Here is a 23,563-nt window from a genome sequence, read left to right on the forward strand (position 1 = left end):
GAACCTTCCGTGCAATGCATGATTTGAAACCATGACGGCGTAGTGTTCTACCGACAGTGACCTTTGAAAATGGGGTCCCAGCTCTCTTCATGTCATTTACCAGCTCCTCCCTTGTAGTTCTGGGCTGATTCCTCACCTCTCTTATCATCAGTGATACCCCACGAAGTGAGATCTTGCATGGAGCCCCAGTCCGAGGAAGCCTGATAGTCGTCTTTAGCCTCATCCATTTTCTAACAATTGCTCCAACAGTTGATCAATTTTCACAAAGCTGCTTGGCAATTGCCACATAGCCCTTTCCAGCCTTGTGGAGGTCCACAATTTTGTCTCTGGTGTCTTTTGACAGCTTTTCGGTCTTGCCCATGCTAGTAGTTGGCGTCTGACTGACTGTGGGGTGGACAGTGGTCTTTAAAGAGCTCAGACAGGTGCTACTAAGTTAGATTAATGAGTGGAGTAGAGGTGGACTTTTTAAAGGCACAGTAACAGGTCTATGAGAGCCAGAATTCTTGCTGTTTCTCAGGTGTTCAAATACTTATGTTCAGCAGTGCAAGACAAATAAATCATAAAAAAAATCATACAATGTGATTTCCTGATTTATCTGTTTTTTTAGAGTGGGAATTCACCCACAATGTGAATTTCAGACCCCTTCATGATTTTTAAGTGGGAGAACTTGCAAAACCGCAGGGTGTTCAAATACTTCTGTTCCTCACTGTATGAACACTGCCTTCCTTTTCCTCAGATTGTTTTCTCAGATATGGACAAACTCTGCCTACCCTGATCTCGGCGTGTTCCAGACTACGAATATTGTTTAACCACTCATTGGTTCGGACCAGAGTCTCTAACTTCCAGACGTCAGCTGCCAACTACACAGGGACTATTCCGGAAGGCACTGGCCTGGTTAGTTCTCTGCAGCAAAGTCCTGACGACACCGTTGGGTTTCCACCAAAGCCAAACTGGGTAGTTGGCATAGTGGGTCCATGCCCACTGCCTGTTACAATAGGCTATGATCATGTTTGGTATATACCTTCAGAGATTTTTGTAGATGACTGACTTAAAGTAATCACAATAAGGAATAAGTAGAAATTTTGGAAGTCCATGACACAACAAGCAGCATATGAGATTTAAAACACCACATAGCTAATTTAGAGTGGTAACTGGTAAGACTTGAACTGTAGCAATCCACACCTCCTATTCAGTAGTCTTTTTGGCTCATTGGTCAAGCTGGCTGGCTACTAGTGAGGAAAAAGCCTGGCTGATGTTTGTTGCTCAACCCTCTTATACTCACCTATGCTTTCTGATAATTCACCTCTCACCCCAGCAACTGCTATGTAATAGCCTGTTTTATTACACAGATATTTTGCAATTCTTTTTTCTTCAGTAAGCCCTTATAATAATATATTTAGTAACAATAATCTTATATTTATCAGCTTAATATTCAGCAATGCTTAACCCCTCTTTCCCTTGTGGTATAAAATATGAACTATTCCTTTAAGCAGCTACAGATTGTAGTCTTTCTCATTAATTTACAATAATTGTAACACAGTTTGCATGTATGTATTACACATCTTTAATTCATAACTATCGGCAGATCTTTTATATGTGGTTTTGATTAATTCAAAACTACTTAGATTTTAACCTTTCGACTAAATTGCAAAAGTCAAATTTTAATTTGTACTTAAGAAGTACCCTGAAATAAAGTCACTTAATTATTTTAATATTAATAAACACATATATAATGTGAGGCATTTTAACAGGTGACTTGTGGCTGTTAGTAGCAAGGAAGGAAAGATTGTGATTGAATTAAGACTTTTTTCCTTTACCAGATAAGAATATGAAGTAAGAACGGTATACGAACAGAAATATAAAGAACAGACATCAGGCTTCTCTGAATTCATGAATTCTCAACATGAAAGCTCTTCGGTCATGTCCTTTTCCAGCAGACACAGAACTCTAATCACCATTGTGGTCTTACAAGTCTTTTAAAGAATAATAAAAATAAAAAAATGGCCAACTACTAGTCTTCTATACCTTGCAGGTATAATCTCAGTATAATGCTCAGTATAATTTATATACATTATGTATATTTATTTACAGTTTAGTGTCAACTAGATATCAATACATAGAAGCATATGACATTAGAAAAGAATATATATATATATATATATATATATATATATATATATACAGTACAGACCAAAAGTTTGGACACACCTTCTCATTTAAAGAGTTTTCTTTATTTTCAGGACTATGAAAATTGTAGATTCACACTGAAGGCATCAAAACTATGAATTAACACATGTGGAATTATATACATAACAAACAAGTGTGAAACAACTGAAAATATGTCATATTCTAGGTTCTTCAAAGTAGCCACCTTTTGCTTTGATTACTGCTTTGCACACTCTTGGCATTCTCTTGATGAGCTTCAAGAGGTAGTCCCCTGAAATGGTTTTCACTTCACAGGTGTGCCCTGTCAGGTTTAATAAGTGGGATTTCTTGCCTTATAAATGGGGTTGGGACCATCAGTTGCGTTGAGGAGAAGTCAGGTGGATACACAGCTGATAGTCCTACTGAATAGACTGTTAGAATTTGTATTATGGCAAGAAAAAAGCAGCTAAGTAAAGAAAAACGAGTGGCCATCATTACTTTAAGAAATGAAGGTCAGTCAGTCAGCCGAAAAATTGGGTAAACTTTGAAAGTAAGGGCTATTTGACCATGAAGGAGAGTGATGGGGTGCTGCGCCAGATGACCTGGCCTCCACAGTCACCGGACCTGAACCCAATCGAGATGGTTTGGGGTGAGCTGCACCACAGAGTGAAGGCAAAAGGGCCAACAAGTGCTAAGCATCTCTGGGAACTCCTTCAAGACTGTTGGAAGACCATTTCAGGGGACTACCTCTTGAAGCTCATCAAGAGAATGCAAAGAGTGTGCAAAGCAGTAATCAAAGCAAAAGGTGGCTACTTTGAAGAACCTAGAATATGACATATTTTCAGTTGTTTCACACTTGTTTTTTATGTATATAATTCCACAAGTGTTAATTCATAGTTTTGATGCCTTCATAGTCATGAAAATAAAGAAAACTCTTTGAATGAGAAGGTGTGTCCAAACTTTTGGTCTGTACTGTATATATATATATATATAGTTATTGACATATTTAAATCTCAAAGTATTAATACCACATGTGAAATTATACTTAATTAAGTACAGAAAGATGTCCTATAAAAGATGTAATAAAAGAGGTTATGTGATCTTGGGACACATTGTCCACTTTGCCTGCCTCCTTTATTGGAGATCTTTGTGTGTATAGTTAAGTATAAGTTCCTGTGTTGTGTTGATACTTTGTGAAACTTTTATAATATATCGCTAACTATATATTCACATATTTGTTTAATTTATTCTTTTGTAAGGCCATATGCTTCTGTGTATTGATATCTATTTAATTGACACTAACCTGTATTTACTATGTTTGCTAATGCTGACCAGTGATGCTGTAAAATTCCCTGCAAAGTCATCTTATTTTTTATTTTTCTTGTGCTATGTACTAATAAAATTTATAATAAAATTGAGGCTCTATTATCATAGGTTTAGTGCATGTTTTTGGAGCTTACACACCGGTTACTTATGGCTTACTGGGTACATGTTGATATAATCTTTTTAGGGCATATGTCCATGGTTCTGCCCTTCAGGCACAGATGCTGCACTACTCGCCTGCTGCCTCAGTGCTTCTGCCTAATGCTCCAGTCTCTTAAGGGACCAGTGCTTGCACTTCCAAATCCTTCCCCATCCCTGTGTATTTAATGCACCCTATCCAGGCAGAGGGTGCCTAATCTTTAACGTTCCATGGTGATGAACGAAGGTGTTTGAAGTCTGGTGCTCCTGTGATTCTCCTGCATTATTGTGTTTCTGTCTCTTCTCCAGCCCTGAACCCGGTCTGCCTGTATGTCCCTGCACATCCAGTTTCATTTCTGTTAAGTTTAACTCTGTCTGTCTTTCTGCCAAGTATCCAGTCTGCCTACCTTCTCTCTGTCTTTATTACCATCCTGCCATTTATCCTGTGTCTCCGACCAGCTACACTACAAGTGTGCTGTCTGGATCTCTAATCCTGCATTCAAGCCTTAGTGACTGTTTACACTGTTCTTGCAGTTTTCCTGTGGTTTTGCTGCATTTTCTGTATCCTGAGCTTTGCTCCAAAGTCCCTGGTTAGTTGGCGCAGTGGGTTCACACTTGCTGATCCATCACAGATCTAGGGAGATGGGATATGAGTGTACTGTTCACTGTGTGGTGCCTATATTGTACTAGTATTGCCAGTAGTGCCCAGGGCCAGCACCACCCATAAGCAGAGTAGGCAACCGCAGAGAGCGCACTCTGCCTGGGGGCGCCGGCCGCAGCCTGCACCCCACCCCCTACTTGTCATCCATCTGACATCATCTCATCTCCTTCTGTTCCTGTACTTGCCGGCCGGATGCGCTCCAATGAGTTCACTTCAGGCAGAGAGAGCGGCACACAGCTACAAGACCCTGGTGTATTTAAATCTCATTTAGGCTTTCTTTCAGAAAAGCTTCTCCTGGGATTCAAACTCACGACCTTTACACATCAGAGGTAAGGCATTTACCCTCACAGCCATGAAAGCTGTATTACCAGTTATTGAAAGCTGTATTACTTTGATACCTAGTGTACATCGATACACATGTCAGCTGCCCCAACATACCCAGCTCTGCTACATCCATACACAGTGTACTGGGGCAGCTGTCATGTGTATGGATGTACACTAAGTATCAAAGTTACCTACAGTAGAAGTCTTATTTTTTTTTTTTTAAGCACCTGGTAATACAGCTTTCATGGCTGTGAGGGTAAATGCCTTGCCTCTGGTGTGTAAAGGTTGTGAGTTCAAATCCCAGGAGAAACTTTTCTGAAAGTGTTTTTTTTTTTTTTTAAATAACGGACTGCTACTTGGGGGGGGGTGGGGGGGGCTATTGACATTTACCCTCACAGCCATGAAAGCTGTATTACCAGTTGCTTAGAAAAAAATAAAAAAAATATAAGACTTCTACTGTAGGTAACTTTGATACCTAGTGTACATCCATACACATGTCAGCTGCCCCAACACACCCAGCTCTGCTACATCCATACACAGTGTACTGGGGCAGCTGTCATGTGTATGGATGTACACTAAGTATCAAAGTTACCTACAGTAGAAGTCTTATATATATATATATATATATTTTAAGCACCTGGTAATACAGCTTTCATGGCTGTGAGGGTAAATGCCTTGCCTCTGATGTGGAAAGGTCGTGAGTTTGAATCCCAGGAGAAACTTTTCTGAAAGTGTTTTTTTTTTTTAAATACCGGACTGCTACTTAGGGGGGGGGGGGGGGCTATTGGCGCCATGATACTGGCACATGGAGGGGGGAGGAGAGAGGCACTTGATACTGGCACATTAGGGGGCAGGGGGAGAGGATGGCACTATGATATTAGCACATGGGGGGGCAAGACATGAATCATGAGGGGCAGAAATATGAAATGATAGGGAGGGTGCAAGAAATGGACATGAATCATGAGGGGCAGAAATGTGAAATGATGGGGGGGGCAAAATGTACATTTGCTTCTGTTGACAAAAATCCTTGCACCGGCCCTGACTTCGGGCGCGCAATCCCGCGAGACCAGTGACCTCCAGAGGTGGGTCTCGCGGGATCACGCGCCAAAGACACATGATCTTGGCAAGAGCCAAGGCAATGTGGACCTGGAGCACAGCGAGGAGCAGAACCTGGTGAGCACCCCTAGCAACCGCACTCTGACAACCTGCACTAGGGTGTCAGAGGCTGCAGGACAGTGACTGGCAGCAGGGTGGCACACACTTGTGTACAGGGGTCAGGGCACACCTGCTGCTTGACTAGGGGCCATAGATTCTGACTGGCACAGGGTGCCCAGCAGTGGCACATGGAGCCTAATAGGTGGCACATACTGTCTAAAGGGCTATGAATGGTACAGGGTGCAGGACAGTGCCAGACTGGCAGAGGGAACAAGGCAGCATACTGTTTTATGTTGCCCTGGTGTCACAGGATTTCAGACAGTGACTGAATGGCGCCTGGCAGTGAATAGGTGGCACTGCTCGTGTTTGGTGTGCCAACCTGCTGAACAGCGCAGAGTGATTGGCATCACTGGGATGGTACTAGGTGGCAGACAATGGCTGGATATTATATATACATGACCATAGTCAGACTGGCACAGGGTACGTGACCATAGTCAGACTGGCACAGGGTACATGACCATAGACTGGCACAGGGTACACGACCATAGTTAAATGTTGCATGCAATAGGTGGCTGAAAAAGGGGCTGAAAAAGGGGCAGAAAAAGGGGTGTGGTCAATGGCCGGAGTCAAGGGGGCGGCAAAATTAGCTTTTGCCTAGGGTGGCAAAAATCCTTGCACCAGCCCTGGTAGTGCCAGGAACGAGACTCAGAGTACAGCAATAAAATGCCTCTATTACTCTCTGCATTACGCAGTAAGATAGAGCAGGGTGGTGGGCCTTACACACTCATTATTGTCTTCATGTGAATACACCAAAAGGGGTGCTGGATCAATGATAATCAGTCCTGTTCAGTTGATGGATCTCTGTGCCCTGAGTGTAATTCTGAGACAAATTCCACAAATTATTTATGTTACGCATAAGCATTAGATTTCTTATAGCAGGTTCCTTCCATTTTGGATGGCACTAACAGAAATATCTACAAAGGCTACTAGACAGTCTACCTATGTGTTCTAGAAGAAGTAGGGATAAGGGGCAGATAAGATATTTAACTATCCAAATATATTTTTTATAATAGAGATAATGGGTGTGGAATTTGGTTATACCATTGGTTGACAGTAGAGATGAGCGAATTTCATATTTAAAAATTTGTTCATGCTTTGTTTGGTGGTAAAAGCATAATTGTGTTATGGATTCCGTTACCATGGACTATAACGCAATTCTATGACGCAATGCATAATGGAATGTCTTTAGAGGCATTCCGTTATGCATTCCATCATAGAATTGAGTTATGGTCCATGGCAACGGAATCCATAACGCAATTCTGCTTTTACCACCAAGGGAAGCTTGAACGAATTTCATAACATGAAATTCGCTCATCTCTAGTTGACAGCTATCTCAAAAAGTTGAACCAAAATGACTATGATTCCCCCCTTATTTTGCTTAAATTATAATATTCAATTTTACCATTAAACACAATGGCCCAGATACTATGACTTATACAGGGCAGACATCTAGAAATGGAGTCTTTCCACACAATATAATTAACATAGTTGCTCAGGTTGTATGTTAAATTTGGCACATCTATAGACTGCCTTTTAGTTGTCTTACTTTCATTCAGAATTTTCAGCACATTTTGGCATTTTTCCAGATCAGCCATGCCACTTGCCAAGCATAGGAAAAAACTGTCTAAAACATGAAATGCAACATTTGTACCAAACTGTGAAAAGAATGTGCCAAAGGCACAGAGTCATCAGTGTAACCTTAGCAATTTGTGAGCTAAACGTTCCAAAAGTCTTAAGGCTTATGTGGACAACGGCTTTTTCCTCCAGTGTGCTGTTTTAAAATGGATAGCACTTTGACCCACAATTTTAATGGGATCATAAGCCCATCTGAACATTCTTGTGGACCTCGGGTGAACTGTGGGTGTTTTCAGTGGGCCAGGACAAAATTGTGACAAAAGGGAGTCTTTCTGTTCTTTTCTAGATGGGACAACCAGATGTAAAAAAGAAAAAAACATGGAAAAAGGGAACACAAACACAACTGGAATGGAAACTGACACAGCGGATGCACATGGGGAAAAAGGACAATATTACCCTTTTTTTTTTACTAATGGAAAATGGACAGAAAAATGGACTTGGCTGTGTGAATGATCCCTAATAGGGTGTATTCACATGCAGTGGCCATTGCATGGTTTTTGCATTGATTTTGAAAATAAGTAAATGTAGCTATAAAGTTTCTGACAGGGGAAATGCAGTAATCAGTTATCAAAGACTATCATCATAAGCACACTATACATTATAATACATATATATATATATATATATAATATTTTTTTTAAGACCTAAACGGAGACTACTTTGCCTTTATTGCTGTTCTAGAATATGCTATGTACAACTGTACAAATATTACGCAAAATAATAGCAGATGTGTGTTAATGAATTAATTGTGACTGTAATATTGCTAATTAATTAGCGAATGTTTTCATCTTGCACATGCTCATCATTAAATAGCGCCAGCATTTTATTCGGAAATGGCTGTGTTTACAAATGGGACTGAGAAGCATGATTCTCATGGACGATCAGCATATATATCGTGCTTTATTTCAGCTGCTCATGATTAAAAGAACATTACCTGTGCCTCGAGAACCACTGAATGAGCTATGCTAAATTGGTTGTTTTCAGTTATGTGATTAATTGTACTTATAAACCATATTTTAGTGTGCTTTGTTTTTCTGTCCCCAGTCATCTCATATTATTAAAGAGAAATTCTGCATATCTCTCCTGGAGTCCAATTAAGGATTTGCATCATGACTAGATTTTTCACTTTAATTACTGTATATAAAGTAGGTTTTGACTTATCTCCTTATTTATCAAACTATGCAGAAGGAGCAAAATTCATCAAATAAACAGATATGTGTGGTTATAATTGCAGCTTGCATCGGCTGTGTAGAAAGAAAATATGAGGGTCCAAAATTCATTATGTAGAGCATAATAAACATGTGAATAATTAAACTGTTTGTAAATCATTGGTGTGGCTGGAGTAAGACTTGTATTTTTGTCTGATATTATTGTAAATGAGAGATAGAAAGTCAAAAAAGTGAGCCAAAGCCAGAGAAACCTAGAAAATAACGCAAAATTAGCCATTTGTTGTGGAGATACACTAAATCCAGGGAATTTTCAAAATTATTTAATTGTGCTTGCTCATGGTTTATCTTCCACTGAGACGTTTGTCTTAGGAACTAGTGCATTGTGGGAGAAACTCATCCCACTCCTTTGAATCACATTTTATTAAATCGCCCACCAGCCTTAAGCAGTTGCTGATTTTATCACATTGATGCACGGAGCATTTACATTGTCTCAAGAGCCTTGTTACTTTTTCTGTGATGTATTTTTTGTAAAATAAACAATACTGTGTTACACCAGCTATGCAATTTCTTTTTTCTAAAATCCTAGCACATTTTCTGTGAGTCATCTAAAATATGGAAAAGATGAATAATTTAACATCTAAAATCTTAGCTTCAGCAGCTTACAGACACTTAGTGCCCTATGATGTGTGTATTATGTTATCACAATGTATGAAACAACACATTTTGCTTTTAATAACTTGGGACTCCATCAAAATAAATTACAGACTATAGCAAGTTCACTTTGCATTTTTTCCTTTTGACTTTTTTTTAAACTAATTGAAAAAATCATTGGTACATTTTTTTAAGAAACTAGGAAGAGATATTACCCTAAACCCCACTGTGATTTACAAGAATTCTTTGTGTTAAATCTTCTGGGCCACCCTGCTGTGCCCACAACTGGTTTCATTTAGAATACATGTAAATATTTTTGTAATAATCTTAGTCCAAGAATGTATCAATTGAATTGTTTCAACGGCTTGTGGAACATGAGTATAACATGCCAAGATCTTTTTTTTTTTAAAATTGTAGATATGTTTTTCTACTTACAAAGATATGATTATAAGTGCATTTCAAATTTATTTCAAGCTATTTTTATTTTAAAAAATTACCTTAATTTGCAAGATGTCTTAGTTTTCTGTACTTTTAGAACAGATGGCTACCAACATAGAATAAAGCAGAGCAGTTTCTTTTTAATAACATTATACAAAATTGAAGTAACCATTTTAATAATAGAATTTTTAGTAAATATGATATTAGTATTAAAATTGTCCACTTCTTCACTATTGAAGGCCTATCTTCAGGATAGGCCATCAATATCTGAACAATGGGGATCCAACAACCTGCACCTTTGCCAATCAGCTGGTTCAGAGTAGCTCTGGTGCTAGAACTGCATAGCTCCAAGCACTGTGCAGAAGAAGTGCTTGTACTCACAGCACTCCTCCCATTTCATTGGGAGCAGCCCTGCAGTAACCAGCTGTGTCTACTGCATAGTGGATGGAGATATGTACTTCTGGTGCCAAACTTCTGCACTGGAGCCACTCTGAAATAGATGATCATGGGAGTGTGGGGTGTTGGACCTTTACTTATAATCTTTTTCATTCATTAAGGTTTTCCAATTTGTCCATAAAAATGTTGGCTGTCTGTGATTTTGAAATAAGTTGCCCAGAAAAAAAAAAAAAGTCTAGTTGGCTACCCTGCTACATACTGAGGAGGAACAGTAAGTCCACCATTTGCTCAAGATGGGTATCTGTATTAACTGATAACCAAAGTTTTGTTTCAGGTTCTTTAACCCCTAGAGGACTCATTATAAAAGAGCAGCACAGGCTGGAGTTGACAGAGGGCCTGCACTGTACTATATGGTGCTCTGATTGTGTGGGTGCTGTCATTGTGTCCCTTCAAACAGGAGCAGGACCATGGCTATAATACACAGATATAGTCCTGCTCTAACAATGAAGGTTAGAGAAACCTCTGATCTCTATAGTTTAACCCTTTGTATGATATGAATAAAGCTGGTAGTGGCATACAAGGGGAAAGCAAAGGATAAATCCCCCTTTGGTTGTGTCACAAGGATTCCCTGTGTTGCAATCTATACCCATAACTTGTATGGTTAAACAGTGAAAGGTTTATTGAGGGATCCTATGGATGTCTGTTCAGGATGTCTCATGTATAGGTTGTGTACTTATAACTATGGAGGCTAATGTACTTGATTATACCTATATAACACACATTCATTATTATATAAAATCACAAATAATTATATAAACCTATTAAACAAAATAAAGCACAATCATTTTTTTTTCGTGGAATGCAAGCCAACAAAGGATATTCAAATATTGTGTTATGACTATAGCCATCACAACCAGTTATATAAATCTATTACATTAATTAAGGTGACTAGTGAATGGCATAACAAAAAAAGTACAAACGATAATTGATTTGCATATCTGTTAAAATCTAAATAATAAATAGAAATTGAAGGGAGTTTGTCATCTCCCTAAAGCACATGAGTAGTACTGCTGACCCTGATCTTGGATTGCTAAGTAATATCTTGAAACCTTCCAATAACACCTTTGTTCTTCTGCAAAGCTCTGAAACGCAAGAGAGTCCTGTCAATGAATTACAGTGGAGCTTCGCAGCAGCACAGCGGGGGAACGGAAGTTGTATCAAGATATTAATTAGTAAACCAAGGTCAGTATCAGCAGTACTACTCATCTAGTACTGCGGTTAATAGTGCTTACTGGAGGTGACAGACTACTTTAATTAATATAATATACATGGTGGTCATAAGTGGCACTAAAGAGATGATTTTCTTCTTCTAAATAACTTTTTGCAGATTTTTTTTCCCAAAGAGTATTGGCTACCAGCTGGATTGATACTTTTAATGGGAAGAAAACATAGAAAGGATCAGCTCTATAACACAAAATAGCTCAACAGAATTTAACCAAAACTTGAGACATTTAATCAAGGTGGAAATGTTTTAATGGTCATCTCGAGAATTACATTATGGTCTTGACCACAATATGTTAAGTCAGAATAAGCTAAAAGGGTTTGAAGTGTCCAGTAATGATAAAAGTACTGAGTAACCATTGATATAGTTATTTTTTTAATGAGATGAGGGCTCAGAATATAATTAGGCTATTAAAAGTCAAAACTAAAAATAAAGCAATTCAGCAATCACCATAAATCATCAATCCCAGCAATCGAATAATTGTTTCCATGTTTCTTCGTTCATTACTAGCCGAATATTAGCTCAAAACTGTATTTATTTTTTCCTGTTTTACATAAATCATAGCAAACTGAATCTTCAGCTGACATTTCTACTACATCATTTATTATATCACATCTTCAAGGTATATCAAGTACTTTGAGGGGAATCCAATCCAACCAAACAACTGGGGGTCTATGAGTGAAGTTCACACAGTAATGCCATACAGAGACTATGAAAAATGAACCCAGCATCTCCAGTTTATTCCAAATGAAAGACATTAGACAAACCTTGTACTTTTAGTATATTAATGTTTATTGGTAGTTTTTAATGTAATTAGCAAGTACAAATGACATAAATAACTTCAAAGAAATAAATGTCAACATAAATTCTCTCAGCAGGGGTGTTTGGTAACTCTTTTATATATTAGGTATAAAAAATAAAACTGCTCTATTTTACATGCATTGACTAATTTCTGTGTTTTTTTTACAAGACCCTCAGATACACACTAGCTCAAGCTGACTTAGGAATCTTGTGTTTGTCTCTTGGCTTTGGCCTAGTAGAACTAGGATTCTCTCTCTAGAAAAATATACCGAAACAAAACTGATGAAATTCTGAATGTTTTTTAAGACTATATAATGAACGGCCTGATACAGAAATAATGAAATTAAATTATATAACTATATTTGGCTCAAAATCACTCTACCCATAATATAGGCATCTCACTTGTCTGGTGCTAACAGACACAAAAGGACACTATTTCTGCATTTAAAGTTTGATTTTAACGTATAAATTTGCTCATCCATAATTAAACTAATTTAAAATGCTCACACATGACTGGGCTTCTTATGCAAAAAAACTTTCTTCCACAAGGAAGAAAACTGTCTGTTCAGTACCACCTGGAACTTGCTACCCTGTAAGTAAGTGAGCAATGTTAAATAGAGCCTTGAAAAATAACCTTGAAATGTGACTAGGCCCATTTCAAGTTAATATAATGGGTCACACATTGACTTAACAATTTAGCTATAAAGAGAAACAGCTTTTATCTTTTTAAAGAGAACCAAGGAATCAGACATAACCGAAGTTGACTGATGTCAGAACGGGCAGCTCAGGGTAAATATCGCAGTCAGGCAGATGTCAGTGGGGACAATGAAGTGTCAAATCCAGAAAAACAGGCAGAAGTCAGTACACAGGCAGACAAACATAGCTATGGCACCTTTGCAGGGAACTAGCAAGCCAGAAAACCTATGGCTCAGGCACCGTCCTATAAGGAAAAGTTTCCAAATTTTAAGGGAAATAATTATTTCCTACCTCTAATCAGGTAATCAGAATAATTCCTAGGATCAACAACCTTCTTGAGAAGTCTAGTATCTATAACCTCTAATAGTTTTACACTTCAGAAATGTATCCAGGCCCCTCTTGAACTCCTTTAGTGAGTTCACCATCACAAACTCCGCTGGCAAAAGAATTACATAGTCTCAGTGCTCGTACAGTAAAGAATCTCCTATGTTGGTGTAGAAACCGTCTTTCCTCTAGATATAGAGGATGCCCCCTTGTCACAGTCAAAGCTGTGGGTATAAATAGATCAAGGCAGAGATCTCTGTATTTACCTTTGATATAGTTACATGTTATACATGATATAGTTACATGTTTGAAAAGGTTGAAAAAAAAAAAAGTCCAAGTCCAAACTGTAATCCTGCTATATTGATCCAGGGGAAGACAAAAAAAAAAAATCATAGGAGGGAAAGAAAATCCTTCCCAAATCCAGATGTGGCGATCAGAACAAATCACTGGATCAACGTCTATCTTCATAGCATGAAGAAATAAATAGGGCGACACTCACCACTGTGGATCCAATTAAAAGTACTTCTTTATTGGTACAATATAGACTCCAACATAGCAGACCGGGGCGGCATGCATACTTCCCACACATTACTGCAGCGACGGCCGTTTCACGCTTACACGCACTTCTTTAGGCCACTGACGTCAGCGTGGAGTCTCGCGCTGTCTTTTAAACATCGAGAGGTGGGGTTACCATAAGCGCATATGATGCTACCGTACCTCAATTTAGGTATAAATATTACACAAAACCGTGATATTTAAAAACATGTAAACAGTAGTTACCTATAAGAAGATATTGAGATCGTTTTTGTCATTTAGTCCTAATTGACCTAACGCTCCTGTGCGGAGGTTCTACCTGGCTTCCTTTTGTAATAGCTGACAGTGTCTATCCCCACCTAGAGGAGGATTGGGAACCGTCTCAATACCAGTGAACCTCAAGGTTTTATAACTCCCTCCATGCACCTCTCTCATATGCTTAATGAACCTGGGGCAACTTTTTCCTGATTGTACAGAGTTTATATGTTCCCTATCCCTTTCGAACAGACACCTAATCATCTTCCCTATGTTAAAATGGCCACATTGACATGTAAGTAGATAAACAACAAATGTACTCCTACAGGTTATAAAGCTATTAACCCTGTGGTGGACACCTAGAAAATCTAACACCTTCCTTTGTGAGTTAAACATGCAAAAGGAACAGTTCCCACACTTAAAGTTCCCCTTTGGCCTACAAGAGGGGCAATGTGGTGTTGATGTCTAAGGAGTACTATGTAATGGAAGCCCTAAGACAATTGAAAGATGATCGGACATATGAAATGAAAAGGGAGGACCCCGTGACAGTTATGCAACAACAACTCAGGGGTCTACTCCAGAAATATGCTATTAAAGATTTTATCTCGGGCCAAATGGCCGAGAAGTTAGTACCACTTTTTTTCCACTAAACCATGCTGGTATTTTTTTACCAAAAATCCATAAGTCACTGAGCCAACGCCCTGGCCGCCCTATTGTGGCAGGGATTGGCTCAGTGACTGAGCCTATATGTAAGTATGTTGATTGGCTGTTGAGGCCTCTACTTACTAGTGCCCCTGCATATCTATATGATAGTATATAAGTGTGCAGGGTGGTAAATCTACAGTGTTGAACAGAGTCAATCACTTGCAATATAGACCCCAAGGATGAAATAAGGGAAAGAGAGTGCCAAACCCCGTTCTAGAACACAATTGTAGAGGAAATAGGAAGCACCACTTGCAGTGATGGCGACTATATGACACTAAATGTATCATAAGACAATAGCGTGAAGTGCAGATAGTAAGTACTCAAGATAAAGAACCGTGAACAGACACAGCTATAGAGAAAAAACACGAATAGAACCATATAAAAATAATAATATAAATGGCATAATTAATAATGATAAAAATAACGTGAAGTGCCCCTCAGGACAAATTCACACAAGTAGCACTCACTTCACTGGGGGGTAGTCATCAGAATAAGCACATGACACCTGTGACTTGAACCCCCCTGCCAGGATCGCATGTAGAGTCGTAGTGATGGAAGGCAGCAAGAATCCAGTGCTTCTGATCAATCACCTTTAATACACATATGTGGCTCAACGTGTTTCGGGGATACCAATTCCCCTTCTTCAGAAGCATTACATAACCAAATGACAATGATACAAAGGAATTTATACCTTAATAAACCTGAAAAGGGCGCGTTTTTTGAAAGACCGGAAGTGGTATGATCACATTTCCGGTATTTGGAACGCATGTGCGTTCCACATGGTAGTTACAAATAAAACATCTAAGATACTGGTAACATAACAACAAATGATAGAATATATAATAAAGTAGAAATGTGGGGGATTCAATCAGCACAACCCTATGTAGGTGCACATTGCTATGGCGAAATACATATACAAAGAAAAAGACACAAATGCAATGGCACTCTGCAACCAGCATTCTGCCCTGCCTCTATGCTGGATGAGGCATTGGTGTACATTTGGCACCAGACGGGGTTAAAAGCAGAGTGTGCTTGGCGTACATGCTGCACCTACATTCCCTGGACTTTGTGTGGCTGTCATGGCCCACAAACAGGTAGAAACTAGTGTTAGGGACCACTCAATAGAGGCGACCTTGACGTGGTGAGTGGCTTATTACGCTTTGGCCAAAATGTACACCAATGTCATCCAGCATAGAGGCAGGGCAGAATGCTGGTTGCAGAGTGCCATTGCATTTGTGTCTTTTTCTTTATATAATAAAGTAGGCCAATTCATAACTCGAACGAGCTAAAAAACATGCATTCAGGGTTACCCTTTGTCTAAAAACTATGTCTAACAACTTTAGGGTATCGGACCGTAAGTGCCCCTGACATCCGCTCTGTGGAGCGCAAGCGATGCGCTCCACCGGGGGCGAGAGCCAGGGCTTCCAGTGATTGACATCAGGATCCACACAACCTAATCAGTGTATCTGTTAATGGGGGTTACTTGCCGGTGTGAATCCTTGCGCCAGGCCTGGACATGTTGGACCGGAAGTGTTCCCAACCTCCGCTCTGTGGAGCGCATCTGATGTGCTCCAACAGAGACAAGAGCCAGGGTTTCCGGTCCATGACGTCGGGGCTCTGGTGGCACGCACCGTGTGGTTCAAGGAAAACCAGCGATAGTTTACATTTAATGCCTAATGCGAGCAAGAGGCATATTGGAATATCGATAGCAAGCAGACAGAACAAAATTATATAATATACAATAAACAGACAATTAATTATGGACAAACAATGGGACGTGATAATATGCATATATAGTAGTATAAAGGTATAAAGAAATGATTAAAAGTATATATATATATATATATATAATGCATAAAAATATATATATACAATATATATATAAATATAGACAAAAATAGAATAAAAGTAAAAATAAATATAAAAAAAATAAATATATATATGTATATATAGATTCCATTCATATTATGTAATTCATGATTAAATAGAATATAGTTCGTGTTAATTAATACTGAATAAATAGTAATAGATAAATAATAAATGGAAATGGATGATAAAATCGGTTAAGTATTGGGAATTAAATACCAATGATTAAATGAATAAAAATAGGTTAAATAGTAGAAATCAAATACCAATGAATAAATGAATAAAACTACATATAAAAGAATAGACTTGAGTCACATGAACATTTCCTTGCAAAAGAATAGCACTCTACCTTAGGTACTTGCACCTACTGTAGGTGATAGGTCCGGATAACGGACACAATCTATTGATATGAAAAATGTGAAAAATGCGAGGGTATAGTATAGCCCTAACTCAGACGAATTGTGTTCCTGGTTTTTATTAATTTTGAGATATTACTTATCTGAGTAGCACTGCATGCAATTTTAATGGTGGAACTTTAGTAGTTGGAATACTCTAAAGACTCATTCAGTCCAAACGGGGTCAAGGTATTTAGTTTGAAGATCCAAAACATCTCCTTGCGGCAGAGGGTTTGGTAGGAGTGGCGTGACACGGAGTGAACTAGAGTCCCTGTCGTGATGGATAGAAAAATGTCGGGAGATGCTGTGGGTGACCACTTTGCGATGGATATTCGAACGATGTTCGTTCATCCGCTCGCGTAAAGATTGTGTCGTACGACCTACATAATAGATATGGCAAGAGCAATACAATAAATATATAACAAAAGATGTGCGACAATTCATCTCATGCCGCAAGGAGATGGTACCCTCTAGCTTAGTAAGGGATAACACTTTGGTGTTGTGAGAAATCATAGCGCAACATTTGCACGAGCCTTCCCACACCTAAAAGACCCTACCCTGATTGGGTTGGCGGTGTTTCCCAAAAACCTCTCCATTTTTGTTAGCTTTTCTGTGTCACCAATTTTGGGGCATGAGGGAGCCAAAATTTCTTTCAATGTTCTGGCTCTCCGAAATGTCAATACAGGGGCCTGAGGGATACTTTGGCCAATGATCGGATCTTTCAGCAAGATCGGCCCATGTTTTATAAAAGTGTTTTTGATGGCAAGATGTTGTGTATTATATTGGGTGATGAAATTCAAGGGAAATTGCTTAGATTTCTTTCCTATATCTACATTTGTTATAGGAACAGGCTCTTTTTTGATCTCAAGGGTCCTTCTTTTTGAGTCTGCAATAAGGCCTTTGGGGTAGCCCTTTTCCAGAAATCTCTTTCCTATGGTCTCTAGTTGTCCCTGTAGTGTTTTTTTATCTGAGCAATTCCTCTGTATTCTGCGCATTTAACCGTATGGAATGTTATTTTTCCAACGGTAATGATGACAGCTCTTTTAGTCAAGATAGCTGTTCGTGTCAACCTGCTTGAAATGTGTTCTGGTCGTGATTAAAGATGTCCCGAACTATTCGCCGGCGAACAGTTCCCGGCGAACATAGCTTGTTCGCGTTCGCTCGGCGGGCGAACATATGCGATATTCGGTCCGCCCCCTATTCGTCATAATTGAGTAAACTTTGACCCTGTACCTCACAGTCAGCAGACACATTCCAGCCAATCAGCAGCATACCCTCCCTCCCAGACCCTCCCACCTCCTGGACAGCATCCATTTTAGATTCATTCGGAAGCTGCAGTCTTAGTGAGAGGAGGGACAGTGTAGCTGCTGCTGATTTAATAGGGAAATCGATAGCTAGGCTAGTGTATTCAGTGTCCACTCCAGTCCTGAAAGACTCATCTGATCTCTGCTGTAAGGACAGCGTCCTGACAGCACCCCAAAAGCCCTTTTTAGAGCTAGTACATCAGTCTGCTTTTTTTTTTTTTTTCCTGTGTAATCTAATTGCAGTTGCCTGCCAGCGTGTGTGTCAGGCTCACAGCGTATACTGTGCCCACTTGCCCAGTGCCACCACTCATATCTGGTGTCACAGTAGCTTGCATTTAAAAAAATAATAATTTTTTGACTGTAATATAATAGCAGTCAGTTGCCTGCACGCGTGTGTGTTTCAGGCCCTGCAAGTGCACAGTGTCATCAGTGTAACTCATATCTGGTGTCACAGTAGATTACATTTAAAAAAACAACAACAATTTTGACTGTAAAATAATAGCAGTCAGTTGCCTGCATGCGTGTGTGTTTCAGGGCCTGCAAGTGCACAGTGTCACCAGTGCAACTCATATCTGGTGTCACAGTAGATTACATAAAAAAATTAAAATCTGACTGTAAAATAATAGCAGTTGCCTGCACGCGTGTGTGTTTCAGGCCCTGCAAGTGCACAGTGTCACCAGTGCAACTCATATCTGGTGTCACAGTAGATTACATTTAAAAAAAAATAATAATTTTGACTGTAAAATAATAGCAGTCAGTTGCCTGCACGCGTGTGTGTTTCAGGCCCTGCAAGTGCACATTGTCACCAGTGCAACTCATATCTGGTGTCACAGTAGATTACATAAAAAAAAAACAAAAACAATTTTGACTGTAAAATAATAGCAGTCAGTTGCCTGCACGTGTGTGTGTGTGTTTCAGGCCCTACAAGTGCACAGTGTCACCAGTGCAACTCATATCTGGTGTCACAGTAGATTACATTTTAAAAAAATAAATTAATTTTTGACTGTAAAATAATAACAGTCAGTTGCCTACACGCGTGTGTGTTTCAGGCCCTGCAAGTGCACAGTGTCACCAGTGCAACTCATATCTGGTGTCACAGTAGATTACATTTAAGAAAAAACTAAAATTTTGACTGTAATATAATAGCAGTCAGTTGCCTGCAACCGTGTGTGTTTCAGGCCCTGCAAGTGCATAGTGTCACCAGGGCATTTCATATCTGGTGTCACAGTAGATTACATTAAAAAAATAAATTAAATTTTGACTGTAATATAATAGCAGTCAGTTGCTTGCAAGCGTGTGTGTTTCAGGCCCTGCAAGTGCACAGTGTCACACCAGTGCAACTCATACTATCTGGTGTCATAGTAGATTACATTTAAAAAAATAAAAATTATTTTGACTGTAATAGATTGAATAGCAGTTAGTTGTCTGCAAGCGTGTGTGTCAGGCCTACAGCGTCTACTCTGCCAACTTCTGCCAGTGCACAGTGCCACTCATATCTGGTGTCACAGTAGCTTGCACGCATAGTACAACTAAACTAATCTAAAAAAAATGACAGGCAGAGGCAGGCCACCCCACAGGGGCCGTCGTGGTCGTGGTGTTGTGATTCCCTTTGGCACTAGAATAATGCCTAGTGTTCAGAGGCCACATACCCTGAACTCGAAAAGTTCTGAGGACATAGTTGACTGGCTAACACAGGACACCCAATCTTCTACAGCTTCCGTTCGGAACCTTGACGCACCATCCTCCTCCAGCTCAGCTTCGGGCACCTCTCAAGTTACCACTCGCCCACCTGCCGCCACCACCAACACTAGCACCACAGCTGCTTCACTTGATCTGTCAGAGGAGTTATTTACACATCAGTTGGAAGAAATGAGTGATGCGCAACCATTATTTCCAGAGGATGTAGATAACAGGGATATGTCTCAGTCAGGCAGCATTACACACATGGACGTACGGTGTGATGATGATGATGTTGTACCCGCTACTGCTTCCTTTGCTGAGTTGTCAGATACAAGTGAAGCGGTTGATGATGACGATGTGTCCGTGGATGTCATGTGGGTGCCCGCTCGAAGAGAAGAAGAACAGGGGGAAAGTTCAGATGGGAAGACAGAGAGGAGGAGGAGACGAGTTGGAAGCAGGGGGAGGTCGTCGCAAGGAGCTAGTGGCACAGTCAGACAGCGTGCATCGGCACCCGGGGTCAGCCAGACAGCACGCCAATCAACGCATGCTGTTGCCACCACCAGAATGCCGTAATTGCAAAGCTCAGCAGTGTGGCATTTTTTTGGTGTGTCTGCCTCTGACAACAGCGATGCCATTTTCAACCTGTGCCAAAAGAAACTGAGTCGTGGGAAGTCCAACACCCACCGAGGTACAACTGCTTTGCGAAGGCACATGATCTCAAATCGCAAACGCCTATGGGATCAATTCATGAGTACAAGCAGCACACAAACACAAAGCCGCCATCCTCCTCCTGGTCCAGCATCAACCACTGCTGTCCTCCTTGCCCCCTCTCAACCATCCGCCACTCCGTCTCTCGCCTTGAGCAGTTCCTGCTCATCTGCCCACAGTCAGGTGTCTGTCAAGGACATGTTTGAGCGTAAGAAGTCAATGTCACAGAGTCACTCCCTTGCCCGGCGTCTGACAGCTGGCTTGTCGGAACTCTTAGCCCGCCAGCTTTTACCATACAAGCTGGTGGAGTCTGAGGCCTTCAAAAAATTTGTAGCTATTGGGACACCGCAGTGGAAGGTACCCGGCCGAATTTTCTTTTCACAAAAGGCAATCCCCAACCTGTACTCTATTGTGCAAAAGGAAGTCATGGCATGTCTGGCACACAGTGTTGGGGCAAGGGTCCATCTGACCACTGATACCGGGTCTGCAAAGCACGGTCAGGGCAGGTATATCACCTACACTGCGCATTGGGTAAACCTGCTGATGGCTGCCAAGCATGTAATGCGTGGCTGTGCAGAGGAGTTGGTGACACCGCCACGACTTGCAGGCAGGCCTGCTGCCACCTCCTCTACTCCTCCTACTCCATCCTCATCGATAACCTCCTCGGCTGAGTTCTCTTCTGCTGCTGCGTCTTGCTCCACATCAACTACACCCCCCCAGCTCCCCAGGGGCTATTCCACATCCCGGATACGACAGTGTCACGCCGTCTTGGGGTTGACTTGCCTGAAAGCAGAGAGTCACACCGGACCAGCACTCCTGTCCGCCCTGAACGCACAGGTGGATCAGTGGCTGACTCCACACCAACTGGAGATCGGCAAAGTGGTGTGTTACAACGGAATCAATTTGATGGCGGCATTGAATTTGGGCAAGTTGACACATGTGCCGTGCATGGCACATGTGTTGAATCTGATTGTACAACGCTTTGTGCATAAGTACCCAGGCTTACAGGACGTCCTCAAGCAGGCCAGGAAGGTGTGTGGCCATTTCAGGCGTTCCTACACGGCCATGGCGCACTTTTCAGATATCCAGCGGCGAAACAACATGCCAGTGAGGCGCTTGATTTGCGACAGCCCGACACGTTGGAATTCAACACTCCTAATGTTCGACCGCCTGCTCCAACAAGAAAAAGCCATCAACGAGTATTTGTATGACCGGGTGCTAGGACAGCCTCTGCGGAGCTGGGAATTTTTTTGCCACGTTACTGGACGCTCATGTGCAATGCCTGTAGGCTCATGCGTCCTTTTGAGGAGGTGGCAAACCTAGTCAGTCGCACTGAAGGCACCATCAGCGACATCATCCCATTTGTTTTCTTCCTGGAGCCTGGAGCGTGCCCTGCGAAGAGTGCTGGATCAGGCCGTAGATGAGCGTGAAGAGGAAGAGTTGTGGTCACTATCACCACCAGAAACAGCCGTGTCAGCATCGCTTGCTGGACCTGCAGCAATGCTGGAAGAGGAGTCTAAGGAAGAGGAGTCAGAGGAGGAATGTGGCTTTGAGGAGGAGGAGGAAGACCAACCACAGCAGGCATCCCAGGGTGCTCGTTGTCACCTATCTGGTACCCATGGTGCTGTACGTGGCTGTGGGGAAGAACAGACCTTCAGTGAGATCAGTGAGGACAAGGAACGAGACATGAGTAGCTCGGCATCCAACCTTGTGCAAATAGGGTCTTTCATGCTGTTGTGCCTGTTGAGGGACCCTCGTATAAAAAGGCTGAAGGAGAACGACCTGTACTGGGTGGCCACGCTACTAGACCCCCGGTATAAGCAGAAAGTGCCTGAAATGTTACTGAATTACCGGAAGTCAGAAAGGATGCAGCAGTTCCAAAATAAATTAAAAAGTATGCTTTACACAGCGTATAAGGGTGATGTCACAGCACAATGGGAATCTAACAAGGGAAGAGGTGAAAGTAATCCTCCTCCTACCACGACTACGCCGGCAAGGACAGGACACTTTACAGACGTTTTGTTGATGGAGGACATGCAGAGCTTTTTAAGTCCCACGCATCGCCACAGCCCTTCGGGGTCCACCCTCAGAGAACGACTCGACCGACAGGTAGCAGACTACCTCGCCTTAAATGCAGATATCGACACTCTGAGGAGCGATGAACCCCTTGACTACTGGGTGTGCAGGCTTGACCTGTGGCCTGAGCTATCCCAATTTGCGATAGAACTTCTGGCCTGCCCCGCTTCAAGTGTCCTGTCAGAAAGGATCTTCAGTGCAGGAGGAGGTATTGTCACTGAGAAGAGAAGTCGCCTATGTCAAAAAAGTCTAGATTAGCTCACCTTTATTAAGATGAATGAGGCATGGATCCCGAAGGGACTGACAGTGGGCGATACATTTGACTAAAAAAGGCCTAATGAGAAGAGCTGCCTTGGGCTAAAAATGGTCCACACGCTGCTGTATTTTATCTCTGCATGCCGGATGACTTGCATGACTTATCCGCCACCAACTAGGGTTCAAGCCCCAATGTTTTAGTGCACTTTCTGCCTGGAAAACATCAATTTTTCTGGCCGCTACTACAGCAGCGGCTGCAACAATACCAAATTTTTCAGGTATGTGCACATGCCAAATTTTTCTGGCCTCTGGTGCTGCACTGTGGTTGCAAAAACAAAACAAAAAAAAAGGCACATACATGTGTCAATTCCCCTTCGTGATCGTTACTTTGTTGTGGTGAAGGGGCTTGCGTATCACAATGAAGCGACCACCTCTATGAGTGTTTTGGCAATGGCAATGTTGGCACACCCCAGATGATAAGGTTGTTGCTTCATTGTGAACAGACCAAAAGCGATTGGCTGGATAATTTTGCATAGAAAAAACATTAATTTTCTTTGTGATCATCTAAGGTGATCATTAAAGCCTAC

This window comes from Bufo bufo, chromosome 4 (assembly GCF_905171765.1).
Source record: "Bufo bufo chromosome 4, aBufBuf1.1, whole genome shotgun sequence".
Lineage (NCBI taxonomy): Eukaryota > Metazoa > Chordata > Amphibia > Anura > Bufonidae > Bufo > Bufo bufo.